The following is a 19,099-nucleotide window of genomic DNA, read 5'->3' as shown; positions in this document are numbered from 1 at the left end:
AGCTTTGAGGAGCACTTTTTCTGTGTTTTGGCTCCCATAAGACACTATGGTGCGCATTTTTAACTCCCAAGAGAGCACCTTAACACATTTTGGCTCCCAAAGGACACTATAAGCATGCGCTTTGGCTCTCAAGAGGGCACTTAAGCGCATTTTGGCTCCCAAAGGATACTGTTAGCCTGCTTTTGAGTTTCCAAGAGGAGACTTAAGCACATTTTGACTCCCAAGAGGGCATTTTTGCACATTTTGCTTCCTAGTGCCTCCTACTAGCATGCGTTTTTGCGCCCATGAGCGGACTTTAGGGCATGTTTCCGTCCTAATTGAGCACTGTTGTATGCATTTTGGCTGCCAAGACAGCACTTTAGCACGTGTCTTGGCTCCAAAGTGGGTTTTCTACAATGCTGGACTAAAGTTACAGAAATCCTCTATCCCAGCACCTTACAAAGAGGTTTCTTTATTCACCTTTTCTCACCAACAAATGACAAACATTTTTTATCCATCCAACCTCTTTTCCTTCTATGTTACGTGTAAACCTATCTTCCATTAGTCCCACTCACTCACAGCACTCTCACCCTGGTGAGATCCATCATTTCACCGGCCAGAATTTCAGGGCAAAACACAGCCGTAGACATCAAATCCTTCACATCAGCAGAGCCGGAGGCAAAGTACAGCCCAATACGAATCGCTGATGGACACAGAATGACACCAGAGATGAATGAGGCTTTAGAAGGAGGTGGTGTGTGGAAGGCAGGAAGGTTGCACAGAGCGCAGGATGGAGAAATAGGGAAGGATGGATTTTTTTCAGTTTCTTCTTCTTCTTCTTATTGTTATTATTATTATTATTATTATTATTATTATTATTATTATTATTATTATTATTATCATTATTATAGTGAGTGTTTTGATGTTGTTTCATCCACAGTTACCATTGATACTCCAGCTTACAGAGTGCAGAGTGTTTCTACTCCAGCTGTTAGTGAGCACATTCATCTGCAGTATTTAATAGTGTGCGTGCATGCGTCTCTGTGTGTGTGTGGATGGAGGAGTTGTAGAAAGCGCATTGGACGAATGGGAACGGTCACGTGACACTTTGCAGCGTGCTCGATTTAAAAGAAAGGAGAACAGAGAGTTGAGCATCAGACACGCGCTGAGGAGCAGGCAGAGCGGCGGGAACAGCAGCTCCAACATCTTCACCCTCCCTCCCTCCCTCCTCTGCGCTGTTCCAACAGTGCGACGATACTACAAACAGTCTTTTCTTCTTCTTCTTCTGTCAGATTAAAAACAAAAACTCGTCTTTTTTTCGGGGTCCGTTGACGTAACTGAAGAGAGGAGGCGCGTGCACACGGAGCTCCTTTCATCACTCTCCAAATAAGGTAAGAGAGAAAACAAAGTTCTTTGATACACGTGCGTTGTTTCCTGGTGTGTAACCCCGCGTTGTATCACGTGACCTGAGTCCAGGTAAAAAGCAACTTCCGCACTATTTTACATTATTTTTCATGACTGGAGGATTACTTCAGCAGCTTAATTAAATATTTGATGTGTGTAATTAATTCACCAGCTGCTCGTAATTGCAAAATCCCAGTTTCCAATTAGCAAACCATAAATAACTAAACTAATCATGAAGTTGAAATGCTTAAAGCATGTTGAGACAACACAGATTAAACTAAAATCTGCCAGTTTTTGATTCCTCTTTGGTTGTTTTGGAGGCTTAATTGTGGAAGTCAAATAACAGGAAACGAACCAAAGGTAGATTGAATTAAACGAACTGTATTCATAAGATAGTCAGGGGCGTAGCTATAGATTCCCAGGGGCCCCCAAAGCATCTCGTAAAAACTGATTTGTAAAATTCTCTTCAATTGAAAGCATTTATTTTTTCTAAATCTTTCTTCACATGCTTTGAAATGCAGGCTTAATCTTTAATGATGGTTTTGGGTACTCCCCCTCCCTTCTTATTCAATGGGCTATTCCATGTTACAGCACATCTGAAAATTTGATTCAGGAAGAAAGTGGTAAAAAACACTTTTTTCCTGATTTTTTTTCTTATTTTCATCCAAGTCGGAAATAAAACCAATGTTGCTCTGAGATCTGAGATAAACATATAAGACTTTTAGGATTTTAAGGACAGGATGATTTTCTCAAAATCAAACCTTTTGAGTTGGTGATAAACATTATTGTACAAAATCTCTTTTTTGGATACATAACCCACTGGACAGGGGGTCAAATAAAAATACATTAACTTTAAAATAAACGTACCAAAATGTATGGTAACTGTAAATATCACCTCTTTCAGTAGATTTTTTTCCAGTTTGATGTTGTGCTTGATATTTATATATTTTTTCTTACTAAATTATTTTTTTCAATATTTACCTTTTGTAATGTTTTTCACTTCATACTTTCTTGTTTGTTACTGTTACTCTGTAAATTCCCCACTGTGGGACAAATAAGCTGTCAATTAACCATAAAAGATTTCAAATCCAGGACAAAGTGGACTAAATTATGTATTCACTTTTTTCTAAATCAAACTAAAGTACAGAACCTGAGGAAATGCATTTAGTTGCGTTAAGTTACCATGTACAAGATTAGCACTGTCTCATGCCTTGATTCTGGGAAAGAGACAGTGGACCCAGGGAAGGCCAGTCTAGCTCTGAGGAAGATGAGTTACAAGGACATGGAGGGCCCCATTGACTGGGTTTGCCTTGGGCCCCCAAACGACTAAATACGCCCCTGAGGATAGTACAGCTGAAATAAAAGCAGAGAGGAGAGAAAACATGCTGCAGAAGAGAGTCCAAACTCCTCTTTCATATTCTTAAACTGAGCAATTATTACCAACCCCCTCCTCCTTCTTCTTTTCTTGGTCTTTCATCCCCTTTTTCTAAACGACACGTCCCATTCGTTGGATGCATCACCAGCGCCTATCTGATTAAAAGGCGTCCTGCTGGTTTCAGAAATTAGTTTTTGCTTTGAAGGCCCGTGTCTTGCTTTCTTTCTGTGACAAATCTAAGCATGAAAAATGTGAATTCGACATTTTTTCCATCACACTGTACTGTACGGCGCCTGCGGGGCGAGTTGTTCAACAGCTGGTGGAAAACTGTGGCAGCGCTCCTTTTCTGTGAATGTGATGGGATAGATTTCCTGAAATATGGGAGGCTGTCAGCTGTCTCCTCGCTCCTCTGCAGCGTTATGGCTGTATCAGTTTTCTCTTTGCTCCATCAGATAATGAAGAGGACGGATTGGCTGATTCTGTCTTAGACTAATTGCTCCTCCACACTCCATCATGGGGAGCGTGTTTCTGTCTGCATCTTAATGACGACCAGCACAGTCAGGGGTTGAACCCTCGCCCTGGGTGTCCTGGACACCCTGCAGGCAGCAGGCGCACACCATCACCTCCCTGCACACCTGACGTGCTGCTCCGTCACCTTTACTGAATGTCAAACCGGCTCTCCTCCGCTGCTGAGAGCTTTAATTTTTCACCGCGAACCTAAAAATACATCTCATGACTCGTACTCAGAGCTTTTTAGTGGAGGAGAAAAACATGAATGAAGATGTTTTTTTCAGAGGCTTCTGTGCAGTTTGCATAACTCCTGAGTGTGGAGGGAGCATCCTGTAAACCCATTCATGCTCATCTCCTCCAGGCTGTGTGCGTTGTGGGTAAAAGGAAATGCAAAGTACAACATTATTCTACCCAGACAGTAAGTAAAAGTGTTTTTGGATAAGTGAGAGCAGCCTGAAGAGTTTGTCAGTTTGGGTTGCTAAGGTTGACACAGGAGGAGTAGATTGGAAGTACATCCAGTTTCTTTTATTGCTGCTTTTACTGGAAATGCCAACGTGCAATGGTTGATGTTGCTCTTTAAATCAAAGATGCTATAGAAGAAGAAGGAGTTGAAAGAAAAACTGGAGTTTAAAGAAAAGGAAAGTCAAGTTTTGGATCTGGTGTGTGATCTTAGAAGGGTGTGCAGATTCTGACTACCATGATTGCACCAATCATCCCACCAAACATCAGACGTCTGATGGACGTGCAGATCAAGTCTATAACATTTCTGTTGGACCAAGACCATTTCTCGATGTCTATACTACTACCAAACTATTTTGACGTCTAATCATGACCCCACTTGGACGTCAATATGCAGTTCAACATTCAACATTTGAACATCAGCTTTTTTTGACGTCAAGCGGACGACTAAGCAGGAAAGAGTGAATGAGTGAATGAGCCCACTGTGCAAAGAGACATTCAAAGGACATCCATTTCCTGTTTCTCATCCTAAAATGGTGATTTTTTGTCCTGTCACGCAGAGGCCTTCAGCGTTTTTAGACCTTACGTATATAAAAATAGGCCTAGTAGCTTTTCGATATTCGCTCGTAGCTATTCGTAGATTGTTCCAAGATTGACCCTCACAAGCCACCGTCCACACACCTGCCAACTAGGGCTGCAACTAATGATTATTTTTAAAGTCGAATAATCTATAGATTATTTTTTCGATTAGTCGATTAATCGATTAATCATGGTTATTTTGTGTTTCAACCTAATTTGGCCTTTAAAATGTGCAGACCTTTAAAAATCAACCTGTGTGTTTCATTTTCACTGCATTTACCCAGAGTTAGGTTCTCACCTCTGATTGGTCAGTGTCATGTTTGTTTGTTTGTTTGTCTTTATTTCATTCATGATGACATAAAATACAAGTACAATACAAAAAACAAGATAAATCTCAAAATGAATGGAGCAGGTAACAGGGAAATGAAGTTGTTGTATGCAGTGTTGGACAGACCGCTTATCAGTGACTTTGGGCTTATTTTCTAATGTTTATTAACTCATTGGGGCTTGCTTTGCTCTCTGTATGATCCCGCCTGACTCTCTCCCAGCTCTCCATGACAAAGCGTTTAGTTTAGTTTCTCTACATGCGCTATTTCGCTCATGCGCACTCTGCCCTCCTCCTCCCCGCTGAGTGTTAGCGGTGCAGTGTGAGCTCGAGAGTGAGAGCTCCATCAGATAAATGTCCTCTCTTTTAAAAAGTTAGGGGAGTTTTGACACTAGTTTGTGACTCAGATCCTGAAAAACTGTCTGTAACAGAGAGTGAAGGAGACTCTCTAGATCACGTTATCAGATGCTAAACTGCAGGAGTTGTCAGGCTGTCCAAGCCGGAGATGCAGAGCCTCCGTCAGCGCACAGCGCTCTCTGGGAGTGGAGATTTTTCCTCATCAATATTCCTCACGTATGAACTTAGTGATCTTTTCCCGTAAAAGTAAAAAGTATTTGATTTCACCATGCAGTGAAACAACAATAAAAACAATAATACGACGCGACGATTAAAATTTGTCTCAATAAATTTTTTTTATTGTCGATGAGTCCATTATGTTAACTAATCGTTGCAGCCCTACTGCCAACGTAACACTCTGACAAAGATAAAGAGGTCTGCTATGCTCTGCACGTCAATCATCAAACTTCTGTGGGTGATGAAGCCTCTGCTGTCTGTTTATCTGTGGACAGCCGCTCTTTCCACTGTTGTAGATGACTTGTGATAAGCTGGACTAACCTTGCAGAGTTTGCACTGTACCCAAACTTCAGTCATTTTTTTCAGGGAGTTCCCGCACTTCCCAATCCGTTACTGAACGTCTCCTTGTTCTTGTTTCAGCTGTAAATCCTCCAGCCTCTTCACTCCTGGTCCAGCTCTGTTCATTACGTCAATTTGTTGGCGTGGTCAAGTTAAATACGATCTGCTTTGGACACAGCTTGTTTTATTTAGATGGTTTCCATGCAGAACTTCCTGTCCCACTCGAGCTGCTTTTGTGAAATTGACGCATAACAGCTCAAGTATCCTGTATAAAACTTCGATCTGCCGCAGACAGGACGAAGCCATCGTCACATTAACTATTTGATTTTTTTAAAGTTAGTAACTAGTTGAACATTCGAAGATTATTGCCCATCCCTAGTCCTGAAGAGACAGAAAAATTAAGCTCCCTCATGACACCCTTTGAGGTGTAGACCTGTGGTGTTGTTGATGTCCAAGTCCAGCACAGAGTCTCAATGAGTCTGGGTCTGCTCAAGAAGTTTTTTCCTGATCCTGGAGTTGCTATGGGCCATTCTTGAGGGATTAACGTTGGGACGTTGGAAGCAAAGATTCTGGTCTAGATGTGCTCTTCACATAGAAGTCTTCAGTTACCTTCCATCATGAAGTCTGACCGTCTCTGTGAGTTGTCTGGTTTTCCATTGATAGACTCTCATACGGATACTCTGTTTCCTCATGGGTTCACAGAGAAATGAATGAATGGTCTGCTTAACTGCCAACTGACGTCTGGCTGCCACTCTGCAACACCAACCACACATTTGGCAGAGCTGATTGCAAACTACAGCCAAGCACATCGACTGGGTCACTCCTGAGTTAGACTCCTGAGCGGAGCAGTGAGAAACTCTTCTTCTTTAATGTGTTTACCTGAGTTTTCTCATCACCTGAGCAGAGAGCAGCAGAGCAGAGTCATGCACCCAGGTGTCAAACGGTCAAAACTGTCACCCTTCTCCTCTTTCATCAAAGTTTAAAAACTCAGTTTGTGAAGTTTACAGCCTGTCGTGCTACTGCTGTTATGGATTGCTTTGGATTGGTGATTGTATTCCTGTATTGCAATTAAAGGGCAGGGGGGAAAGAGAAGAAGGCACATGCAGCTCGCCTTTTTACCACCCCTGAAGGTAGTCAATCATATTTTAAGCAGCCGAGGGGCAGTTTTGTGTTTTTCCACCCAAGAGGGTAATTTAGAGTGTTTTGCCAAGCAGGAGGGCACTTTAGCAAGAGTTTCCGGCATTTCAGCGCACATTGTTCAACAATCAGGCCAGGAGTGGGGGGGTGACTGCCACCCCTGTCCCCCCTCTGTGCACACCACTGCTTACACTACAAAAACAAAACGTCATTGGGTGTGTTAAAAAAAGAAAAACGACACATAAAGTAGAAGTTCAAAAGCCCAAGAGAAAAGATAGTGAAGGGGCCTCTGATGTGCAGGGGAAAATTGTTTCAGGGAGCAACATTGGAGAAATCCCCATCCTCTCTGAGCTTCTTCCTGGACCTCGGTACCTGCAGGAGCAGCTGGTCAGCTGACCTGAGGGTCCATACCGTAACATAACTTCAACTTCATAACGTCACAGGCAGCCAGTGAAGTGATTGAAATGGCACCGTCTTATAAATACTTAGGCATTCTTCTTGATGACAATCTATCTTTTAAATTGCACATCGACAAACTTGTTGCGAAGATGAAACTTAAAGCTATGGTCTACAATCGAAGCTAGGTCCCTCGTCTGTTCCGGAAAGGAAAATTGAAGCAGATCGGCTATCGCGGCCATATTGGAAGGGGCGAGGGCTGTGTGTACAGTATAGGGTGTCTGTCAGTCACGTGACCCGAGCTGTGCTTCTGATTGGACAAGGAGACAAATATGTTAATTTCTGCTTTTAAAATGTCTTTTTTTGGCTTGGTGTGCATGCAACTTCCTGTTCTCCAGGGGCCAGCCACTTAAGGAACAGCAGATTTTAGCACTTCCACATTGTCTCATATTCTTAGACTGGAAGTTGCTGCTTGGTGTCAGCCCTGATATGGACTGGTGGACCACATTTCTTACCTGGGGACAGCCAGGATAGGCTCCATCCACCTGTTACCTTGATCAGGATAATAAAAGATTGATAGATTATATAAATTAGCCCATTTTCATTAATGATGGTGTTAAACATCTCTCCCTTCATTCTATCCCCTAAGAACAAAGATGCTGAGTTGCACTTTGTCGGGTGAAAACGTCCTGAATATAACAGAAACTGACATTCAATTTCATTCCAGTCTGATATTGAATTCCTTTCCCTCTTGATTTTTGCGCCTGGGGCCCAAACCGCTTGTTGTTTCCTCACAGCACTGAACTGTGATCACACAGAGGCCAACACAATCAGCGGAGGTTTTAGAGGCTTGTGTTGGAAAGTCTCAAACAATCCCAACTCTTTCCTTTTCTGCCCTTTCACTGCGTTTTCTTTCTGCTTTCCCCAAAACTCATCTTAAACCTGGCCTTTCAACTAATTATTATAAAGTGTTAAAAGTTTAAAGCAAAGCTGCCTGCCCACTGGCTCCTTCAGCTTCAAACACGCCAAAAACACCAACTGAAAGCTGTGCGTCCAGATCAATACACAGAATTAATTTTCACTCTTGATGTGTGACACGTACCTTTTCACCACCCTGAAAGCTGATGGATTCATTTATCAAAAACAAATATTTTTCCTGATCGGGGGCTTAAACGTGTCCTGCTTTCTGCTGGCTCTTTTTCTTCTTGTTTATGTTGAAGCAGATCAGCCGTTTCTTTCTATGACATGTCTTTCATTTAAGCCGCTGTGATCATGGCAGTTGGCAGTTTCTATTTTACAGTTTTTATTTTTTCTGTGGAAATCCCACTCTTTACATCAAGACATTTTCTAATTCAAGGATGAGTCTCCACCATAAAAGAGCACTTTGCTGTTACAAGACACTCGCTGATGAAAATTACAGCCACGTAACCATAAAGGAAGTTACACTGTCGACATGCTCTCCTCTGTGAAAATATAAACTTTCAAGTACGTCACTCATAGTAATTCACCTTCTGAAACCTCACTCTGTCATCGTGTTTTGACACTTTGAAACAAAACAGATTGGCAGGTTTAAGGTGGTATTAATAAAGAGGAAGATTTAAGGCGCTCAGAGGCCAGAGCTGAACCAGCAGTGGTCTGATTTGGATGGATGTGGCAGCAGGATGTGAGCTGTTAATGACTGGCTGAAGGGATTCCTTCATTATTTATGGAGACAATCAAGTGTTTTTCTTTGGGCCGTCTGTCTTGTGTCGCTCAGGCTTCTTGGTGGAATCAGTAAAACGAGAACGGGACTGAAAGACAGGGTCTGTCAGAGATCTGAGCCAGCCCAGAATGAGGAAATCTGTCTTGTTGTCATACTTTTTTGTAATAAACCTTAGACCATTGGAAAGTTTATTTCCCTTTTACATGGAGCCACATTTGTAAGGAATGAGCAGCAGCTGAGTTTGAGTGTTGGGCTCATGAAAATTTGTCAGATCTTCTCTGCTAATGCCAAATGCCTTATTCTACAATTGGCTCTTGAATTGAGCTCCTGGTACCTGTTTGTCAGCACCTGTGAGTAGGTATCTGTTCCAAGAATAGGCACACCATGTTTGGCTGATCTAAAGTTTGCTAGTTTAGCAAACTTTAAACCAGCTTCAACATGCCTTTTCTTGAGGAATGGAGTCTTACAGGCTGAGCGACCATAGAGGCCATGGCGGTGGAGTGCATTGCCTATTGTTTTCTCTGTAACAATTGTACCTGCTGCCTCCAAGTCTTTCTGGAGCTCTTTCAGGGTGGTCCTTGGCTGGTTGAGTCCTCTTCTGACTATCTTTCTGACTCCCTGGTCAGAAATCTTCAAGGAGCTCCTGTGCGTGGCCTGTTGATGGTAAGGTGGTGCTTCTTCCACTTGTGAATAATGGCCCCAACGGTGCTGACTGGAATATTCAGGTGCTTTGATGTAAGTCTGTAACCAGTTCCATTCTGATGCTGAGCAACAATCAGGTTGTGAATGTCTTCAGAGAGCTCTTTGCCTTTACCCATCATGAGGTGTGTGGTATTTAACCGCTTGGTGAAAAAACAACCTTTTTTATAGGACCATCAATTTGCTGTAGCCCAGCTGATGTAGGTTTGCACTAATTGGAAGTTCAACTAATAATTACTGACAGATTTCAGGTGGTATGGTGCATTTCCTTTCCAAAGTATATAGCCTTTCCATGGTGTGTTCAATACTTTTTTCCTGTGTTATCGTACTTAATTCACCATAATCATTATTTATGGACCTGAACGTTGTGATTTCTTTCCATGTGTGGATTATTTGAGTTAATACCAATGTCTGGTAGAAATGGTTGAATTGCAGCTTTGGAAATAAATGCAATGAGAAAAAAGTTGATGCGTTCAGTACTTATTTTACCACTGTAAGTTGTAGTTGGACCAATTTTGAACACCACCCACTTATCGTTTGGTGAAACAAACTCATAGATATGACATTTCACCAAAGCCCATGTGACTTCAGACACTGAGTGTGACCAACGTCGTCAGTTGGCCGCTCTGGTGTATTTCTGTCACGTAGCAATAAAAAAGATGAAAGGAATCTGGATGAACGAGAGGACAAGCTTGTCTTTTTTTACAATCCACATGGTGCTGGATACAGCTTTGGTACTCTGAGGCAGTCCGACCAGGAATGGTGTTATTAGACATGGTAAATATTTCCAGGTCAGGTAGCTCTGAAGTGGTAAAAAAGTTATATTGACTCTTCATAATCAAGGATTGTTTGGATAAATGATCTTTCATGTCACGTCCCTTGAATGCAGAGGTTTACCAGGCCCTAAGTCTGGATTAAACTAATCTACTGCCAGCCTCATAAATTTACATAGAGGTAAATAGCTCTCCTGGATGTCCTGTTATTTGCCTTTTTCATCAGCGATTGTAGATCTTTTTATTCTTAAGTGCCAGTGGGTACAAAGGTAGAAACACTTTCTTCCCTATTTTACACAAACACAAAAGAAAAGCCAGAAAGAGGAAAAAAAACTCTGCTTTTTTCCTGTTCAGTGTGCTCAGAGTGCTGTTCCTGTTGTGTATGTTTTACTAGAAAGTCCTCTTCAGCAGCAGCAGCACGGTACATGTGCTGCACACGCCACATTTAACAGATCATTATGTTGGGCCCTGAGCTGTCAGATGCTGTAGATTTCTCCCAACATTAGTCTCTCTTTACAGCCAACAAGTGACCTATCTCCCATCACACGCACAGAAACACACAAATACTCCAATACGCTGCCTTTATATCTGATCCTGGAGTCGACTCACGCTGCATTGAATCAAATAAATGACACACTTTGCCTCATTCTGTCGACCGACATTGATTTTCACCGAGGATGAAAAGATGAAAGGGACGTTTTTGTTTCCTCGGCCTGCAAACCGGAGATGGAAGGCAAATGAAGACGAGGAGACCTGTGCCGCTCTTTAAATGTAAATGGCAAATGTTCGCTTTCATGTCATGTCCTGTTTGCATATATTCCCCAACCTCCCCCGTCCCTGCTGAGACCATCCCGCGTCTTTTTTCTGCCTATGAAAGGCCATCATCTCTTTGTTTGCTCTCCCCTGAAGATAACAACACGGTGAACAATAGCAAATCACAGTCTGCCTCACAGTTATGATTAATGAGTTGGCCCATTGACTCCCCTGAAAGAACTCCCTGCTGTACGGAGGAGGATCGATGCCTCTTTTCCCCAGCTGGAAATCTATGCAGCTTCAGAGCTCTGCTGAAACAAATGTTCGCAGGATAATGTTCAGAAAAACAGTCTGTTTACCTTTAAAAAAAAAAAAAGACACGGAGCTGCTGTGCTCCTGTACCAGAGCTGCTGACAGATTGTAAGAAATGTGTTTGGAAGTCTCGCTCAGACTGACAGCTCTGAGGAATGAGCATTTGGCAATTTTCTCTCCCAGATGTAATGCAGTTTTTAGAAAAGCAGTGTTTGCTGTTTTATGGATATTTCTGTAGCACCATCTGGCCCACTGCTCTGCTCAGACGTCCCTGAAATCACCTTTGATATCCACTTTTTAAGGTTATTTGAAGACAACGTGTTCCTGTATTCCACAACCAAGGGCCAAACAGAGATATTTCAAAATGCTTTGTTTAATTTTAAGGTCTTATAAGGCACTCTCATTGTTTTTATCCTCCTTCTGGTTCCTGTGTACAACTGTTGTCCAGTTTCTGAAGGTGTCAGACTGTTCCAGTTCATTTTCCTGTAGCTTCATTTGATTTTCTCAGCAGCAGATGGCGACTGTAAATACATACAAATAGGCTTGTGTACTTTCAACATTTCAAACAATATGGTACTAATGCCTGGTACGTGGCTATTGGAACTGGTACTCAATGGTAGAATATAATATAATATAATAGGAAATACTTTATTTATCCCCAAGGGGAAATTCAGGAAGAGTCCCTGCAGCAATAAAGAAAACAAAAGTAAGAAAGTGTATAGAAAGTGTAAAAAGCTCCATAAGAAAATAGATGCTGACAGCTTGTCCATCATTGTCCAGTCAGCCAGCCTCCACCTCCACAGGGTCCAGGACTGAGCTTCTTCAGCAGTCTGTTCAGTCTCTGTCTCCTGGATCCTGTCTGCTCACAGCAGGTGAAGCTCTTCCAATGTGGCGTTGGTGTCTGGTGTTAGCTCTGTTAGCCATGTCTGTGAATAGCATGATGCTACTCTGCCCTCTGTTGCTGGGTTAGCACGGCTAGCTCGTCCATCTTATTGGAGATAGATCTTACGTTCCCAATAATGATGGATGGAAGGACAGGTCCATGTCGTCACTTCTTAGCTCACACCTGAGAACCAGCACGTCGTCCTCACCTCCTTCTCCTCACTTTGTGGGAAACATCAGGCCTTGCACCAGTTAGCATTGACATGCTATAGGCTGCTAACAGCTGATTTCACATGTAAACAATGCGGCCATGGTTACATGTAGGATCTTCAGACAAACACAGGAGAAAAAGTGGTAAAAATATCACTGAAGACACAAAAAGTTTGGTGTCCATGACCAACACATGAACCACACAAAGTAATGATCCACTCCAAATACAAAAAAAAGAAAGCTGTTGCAGTAAAAACTATGAATTTGTTTAATAACAAAATGTCAAAGTTTTCCAATTTAACATATTTATTTTTTAGTATATAAACTTGCAATGCTGTGTTCATGTCCAGTATGGAAAATTGCCCACTCTCCCAATCCCTCACAGTCACAAGGAAGCGTTTAGGTATCAAAACATGGTACCATTTGATTGTATGTGAATTGGTACTTAGCACCATAGACATAATTCAGTTGGTTCCCTTTGAAAGTACCTTATTTGGTACCCATTAGTGCTGCACAATTTGGGGAAAAGGTGCGATTTGCGATTAGGTGGACAATATTGCGATTGTGCTTGCGATTTAATAAAAAAAGTTGTGTTATGATGAGTCTACAGACTTGCTTGGTTAACATGGAGAAAAATCTGAATTGCATGTGCTGACATTGCGATTGCGATTGCGATAATCGTGCAGCCCTAGTACCCATCCCTACATACAAAGATGTTATTCATTTACCATTTACTTCAAACCTGCTGCTGAGCTAAATGAAGCTACATGACACAAACAAAATGTAACTTTGACTCAAAACAAATGTTTACAATTAGACATCCAAAAATGCAGCAGAAAGGACATCTTTCCAACATTTATTTGTGCAGTGGGGAGGAACTGTGGACATCCTAAATAGACGTTCAGTAGATGTTGGGAAAAAGACGTTTGGATTGACAGTCTGCACCTTCAGGAGACCAAAACTAGACGCCGAAAAAGAACGTCTAGCCCTGAACAAGCCTTTGAACGTCTCTTTGAGTGGTGGGCTCACTCACTCTTTCCAGCTCAGATGTCCACTGGACGTCCAAAAAGCCGATTTTCGGATGTTGAACTGCAACGTCCAAGCGGGGTCATGGTTTGACGTCCAAATAGAGGACCTAATCTGAGCATAGAGTAGCAGCCAGAGTGGGTCTCGGGCCGACAGATGTAAAAAGGAGGGCTGAAAAGTTTGTAGCCTGACTAGGAAGGAGTTATACCATAGTGATGAAACTTGACATGCATTAAATTCAACATTTGCTGACACTTACAGCATCGTTTGTTTTCTAATTAACCAACACCGATTCATTGTTTGAGGAGTTTGAGAAGTAGAACCAGGGGTTAACCTCCCAGGATATTCACGCCAACACGGTTGCTACATCAGGGGATGATGCACTAAGCTTCATCAACTGTAAAAAAGTGGGCAGCTGAATTCAAGAGGGGTAGGTAGAGCCTTGAAGATCACCCAAGGTTCGGACGTCCTGCCACAGCAACAACCCAAGAAAACAAGAGACTGTGATAAAAAAAAAACATGCTCTGTCAGAAAACGCTGAAATGAATGCATGTCAGGTTAATCACTGTGGCATTAACTCCTTCCTAGTCAAGCTATGAACATATCAGCCCACCCTTGTAGACTTGATCTACGCGTCCATCAGACGTCTTAACAGTTACTGTTTATATTTTGACACATTTGATACTTGTTTGGTATCTTTGATGGCAGTTTTTGAGAATGGACTGATCATTTCATCATCTAAATTGGAAAGAAACAAACCAGCTGCAGGTGTAGAAGCCCCCTGTAGTGACCTGAGAAACCATAAGCAGGTCTACATCATGGCAGAGTGATGCTCTTCATGGGTAATGGGGGCACTCAGAGCGCTCACTGATCCGTCCATTGAGAGCTTTAAAGGTGAGTGCTAATGATGGCTCCTCAAGTGTCAAAGCAGTTAGTTTAAATGCCAAAAAAGACAGGCATTCATACCTGAAGAGTGATTTTAATAAGCTTTCACAGTGACAAAATGAGTTTGAGGTCAGTTTAAAGCTAATGTTAGCTAGCATTGAGCTAGGCCCCTCTTTAAATATGGAAAAATGGAATATCCTTGTTTCTTTCTCTTACATTTCAGGGTGATTTTATGTCAACAAGCTTTGGAGAGAAGTAAACATCTGAAAGTAAAGTAGGAGAGTAGGAGCAGTCTTTGAAGTTGTCCACAAGCCTCCGTAATTACACACACCTTCACTGAATGGCACTAATTAAATGTCTGAGAGTGCCGCACTTATATCAGCCAGCTGTTCAGCTGCGTCCATCTGCTGAAGACGCAGTTTAATGTCAGCGCAAATCACTACTTTTAAACCTGCTTTTGTAAGACCCTCCTCTGAGGCTCAGAGCATTATTCCTCTTCATTCCTTCACAAACGTCTCTGAGCTTTTTAAAGGTTACAGGGAATTTATTCTGACACTGAACGCAGCACTAAAAAGATCACCAAGCTCTGCATATACCTGCTCAAACTTTTTCCTCTGTTTGTTTTTAAACTGTTGAAATGATTATTTTATTTTCTTTGTTTAAGTAAAGCTATAATGCTTCATACATCTTAGAACACAGACTGTATATGCTCTTCTTGTTTTATTGGTTTTATTGTCATCCCGACGGTGTGTGTGAGACTTGATCTGTCACACAGGGTTGAGTGGTATCACCATGGAAACCCAAACTGTTGATGTGGAACGATATTCTGCTGCAGTTGCTTTACATTGCATGCAGATATTCTTTATGGAGGAAGATAGATTGTCACCAGATCGCTGCTGATGGGAGTTGGGATGTGTTACAGCAGATTGCTTTTTACCAGTCAGAGCCCTTCTCCTGCAGAGGTCGTTCTGTGTTGTTGAACAGTCTAATTTCATGATGATGTGAACAGTTTAGCCCCTTCTTTTCATTTAACACACTGTCATACATGTGTGAAAGTTAACCCTGTTTTGAAATTGAATTTTATATTTTTTCCTCTTTTTCTGCAGATTTCTTCTTGTCTTTGCGTTGAACTGTCCTTCTCTCAGCTGTATTCTCCTGCAGCTCGCCAGAGTCCATTTATAGTGTCATAAATCTCTCCCAGAAGCCCTCTGAGCCACTATAAACAGGAAACTTGTACAGCACTCTGTGGTGCTATCAGAGGTCTGATTTTGAGTAACTGCTTTGTTGTCAGAGAGAAGCACTCGACCGGCACGATCATCCCCCTCGTCCTATAACGCTTCGACTGTTTGTCTGCGTGTGTAATGGATGCTTACGAGCCAACTTTGCTCTTCCGAACACAAGTCTGCGTTAAGTGCTTTGGGAAGGACACTATTTGTGCTTCCTTGAGCCACTGATTTGTTTTTTGATAGCTTTGCCGCTGTGGCTTACAGCATCAGGAATCCATTATCCTTCAGGTATCAGTGACCGGGCAGAGACAGAGCACCTTATCAAAAGTAGCTCCGCTCTCATTTCAGCCTTGTTTCCTGTTAGAAAGCATTATGCAGCACATTACCACACTTTCACATTTTTCTGTGAGTCCCACAAATCTCTCCATCTCCACGGTCTCAGCTGGAAAATGTCAGAAAATAAGCTTTTAAACCACATCACTGGCAGCCAAAGTCATTTCCTCCTCTGAGAAGCATCAGCCCAGATGCTCGCAGAGAAAGCCAGATTTCAATTTAATGTGAGACATTTTGTTGAGAGGTTTAGAGGAGCCGTTTTGGGCATCTGTGAAACATGAGCGGCAGCTATTCATTATCTTAATAGCTAGCTGAGACCTGAAACCATTAGCGGGAACAAAGCTATCCTGCTGCAGGCGCTGATTACGAGCAAGGTTCAGTCACGACCGCTGACCCCGTGACGGCTGCTGATTTTCTCCTTCATCCAACACTCATTTTTCTTTATTTAAATAAGAAGTTTGAGTGGGATTTCAAGAGTTGGTTCAGTCATTGTCCTGTAACACTGATAGTTCTCTGTTTCATGTAAGTCGGTCTTAGAAAAAGTGGAACTTTTTTTTTTTCCTACATAAATTAGATAAAATTTTCTAGCTCCTTCAAACTAGTCAGTTCGAAAATTCAGATCCTCAGTGGTGGTTAAAAACTGCAGTAATTTTTTGAGGGATAATGTACAGTGAGCAGGTGTTAAAGCAAATAAAAAGTTAACTAAAGAAGGGATCCTGTTTATGCCCTCGTAGTTTAACTTAATTATCCGACTTTATTCAACTTTTTCTTTCACTTAAAAATATTCAGACTGTTCAGGAGAAGTGACAGTGTGCTGAATCAATTCCTGGAGGGAACCTGAACTCTTGTATTATTCTCAAGTACAATTCAGTTAAATAGAAAACCAGAAAATAGTAATTTTTGTACAGTAACGAGCAGGTAAAACAACCTTGCCAACCTTTTTGAAAGTTTTGCATGTGATGGGTACACACCCGACCAATTAAAACACTTGTTGTTGACAAGTCACATAACGAAACATTCAACGTTGATTGTGTTTGTCCCAGCATCCGGTTCTTTCCAACAAAAGACATAAAAAAACTACAAAAACAACAATTACAGAGACACCGTTAGGAGGAGAATATCTGCAGAGGCTGAATATGACGCCTCCAGATTCTTCTCAATTTCGTGCTGTTAATTTGCTTTGCCATTGATGTGCAAAGGCCTTAAGTTTCTAACCCTTGTACTTTTCAGAACATTGAGCTTTTCATTTTTTCTTAGCATTTAGTTTCACTCTGGACTCACTGCTTTTAAGCAATAGGTGCAATAACTACCTGCTGTGCAATTTCCATATTAGGGTTTAAGTGCAGTAATTATAACTTGTGCTCTTTTTTTCAGTATCATATGTTGTAATTCCTTTTTGTTCTTTCTATTTTTAACTTTTTAAAGGAGTAGCTGTGACTAAAGAGCAATTTCCCCTCAGGGATTAATAAAGCAGTTCTGATTCTGATTCAGAAATTTTGGGCCTATTTTAATGAATGGAGTTGATCTGTCACCATAGAAACCACACAGGTGATGATGTCATAATGGGGTTAGGCTTAGGGTTCGGAACACAAGTTATGAATAGGACTTGTGTTAGAGTTCTGCTCTGCTCCCTATCACCATGGAAACTGTGTGGCTGATGATGTCATAAAAGGTTCCGAGGTTATAAACAGGACTGGTACTGTTAGGGTTAGAGTTAGGGTTAGGGCTCAGTATTTCAACATCCAGCATTTGCCGCTTGTTTGTACCAATTTTCAACTGATGCTGATTTTACAAGCTTTGTTTTGCTGTGCTGTTCAAATATTAGTGGGGTGTTAACAGCAGGGCTGTTGTTGTTTACATTCTCCTCTGTGTGGTTTAGAGATACACAGAAACACTCATCTCTTCCTGCAGCCTCCCATCATTTTTTACAGATGCCTCTCTCTGAAATATACTCTCAAACCTCAATATTTTTCTATCAGGAAAAAGTCAGTGAGGTGCAAAGTTGCTTGACGTGAAGGATCAGCCTGCAGAGAGAGCTTTTCTTCTGTGTACTTCAGGGTTTCCTTACATAAAAAAAGCTGATAAATCAGCGTGTTTTTCAGGAACACTGTGCTGAGCTGCTGGAGAACAGAAAATGACAAATGTGCTGGAAATTATGATAATGAACACCCATTTATCTCTCATACATATCCCTGAGTAATTATGTTTATCACATTCAAAATGTGCGCGATGATTAGTAAATCTAAATTGGTTATGAAACACGGGGTCACAGTGGGAGGCTTTAAATAACACAAACATTAGCAGCCTGGTGCCGTGTGCTGCTGAGCGGGATGGCGTTTTCCTTACACTTTATATTTATAAAAGCTGTCAAATCCACATGATGGTGGAGCCAAAGCAGAAAGTGTGAGACACAGCAGACCAGGGTGGGCTGGAGATGTTTCAGTAACTGTTAGTGGGGTCTGATTTTTTGTCTCTGTGCTGGCGTTAGCTGTGGCATGTCCACCTGCCCTTACACGGGGACATAACAGATCTTTTACGTGTTCACAACAACAAACTGTGCCAACACGCATCTACACCCACTGATCACTGTATTAGGAACACCTGCTCGACTACTCGTTAACACAAAGATCTAATCAGCCAATCACACAGCAGTAGCTCTGCAGCATTTAGTCATACAGACATGGTGAAGACGAGCTGCTGAAGTTCAAACTGAGCATCAGAATGGAGAAGAAAGGTGATTTGAGAGACTGTAAATGTGGTGTGGTTGTTGCTGCCTCATGGGCAATTTACACTAGCTCAACAAAACTGGACCACAGAAGACTGAGAAACATTGCCTGGTCTGGTGAGTCTGGATTTCTGGTCCACATTGAGCTGGTAGGGTCACAATTTGGAGTAAACAACATGAAAACATGGGTCCACCGTGCCTGTATCAATAGAGTATTGATGTGGAGGAGATTTTCTTGTCACACTTTGGGGCCCTTAGTACCAACCCAATGCTCGTTCAGTGCTAGTGTGAGTCCTTAATTGGTTCCATTCACATTCTTCTTAGGAATCAGTTTGGTTTTACATTGGCAAGGAGCCCAGTTGGAGTCACACCCCAGGTCACTGATAAAAGGCAAAGACTTTTTTCAGAATTTTTGATGGTGGTTGTGACGTTATTTTTCCTGACTGCCTGGCTCCTGTAGACAGACAGTCAAGAAAGTAAGGAAGCATGCTCGTCTG

At 41.9% G+C, this 19,099-nt stretch overlaps 1 protein-coding gene across 1 annotated transcript in view; it reads left to right on the top strand.

Annotated features, from left to right (window-relative positions):
* Window positions 1-1,156: 1,156 nt before the first annotated feature.
* Window positions 1,157-19,099, top strand: part of rap1gapb (RAP1 GTPase activating protein b) — a 248,153-nt gene continuing 230,210 nt past the window's right edge. The window contains exon 1 of the mRNA XM_074669251.1: window positions 1,157-1,370. The gene's annotated coding sequence lies outside the window, so the exon portion shown is untranslated. The remainder of the gene's footprint in view (window positions 1,371-19,099) is intronic.

Source organism: Halichoeres trimaculatus, unplaced genomic scaffold, assembly GCF_033239565.1.
Source record: "Halichoeres trimaculatus isolate MK-OKI-2021-1 unplaced genomic scaffold, fHalTri1.1 fHalTri1_scaffold_1, whole genome shotgun sequence".
Taxonomy (NCBI): Eukaryota; Metazoa; Chordata; class Actinopteri; order Labriformes; family Labridae; genus Halichoeres; species Halichoeres trimaculatus.
This window is presented reverse-complemented; position numbering and strand designations above follow the sequence as displayed.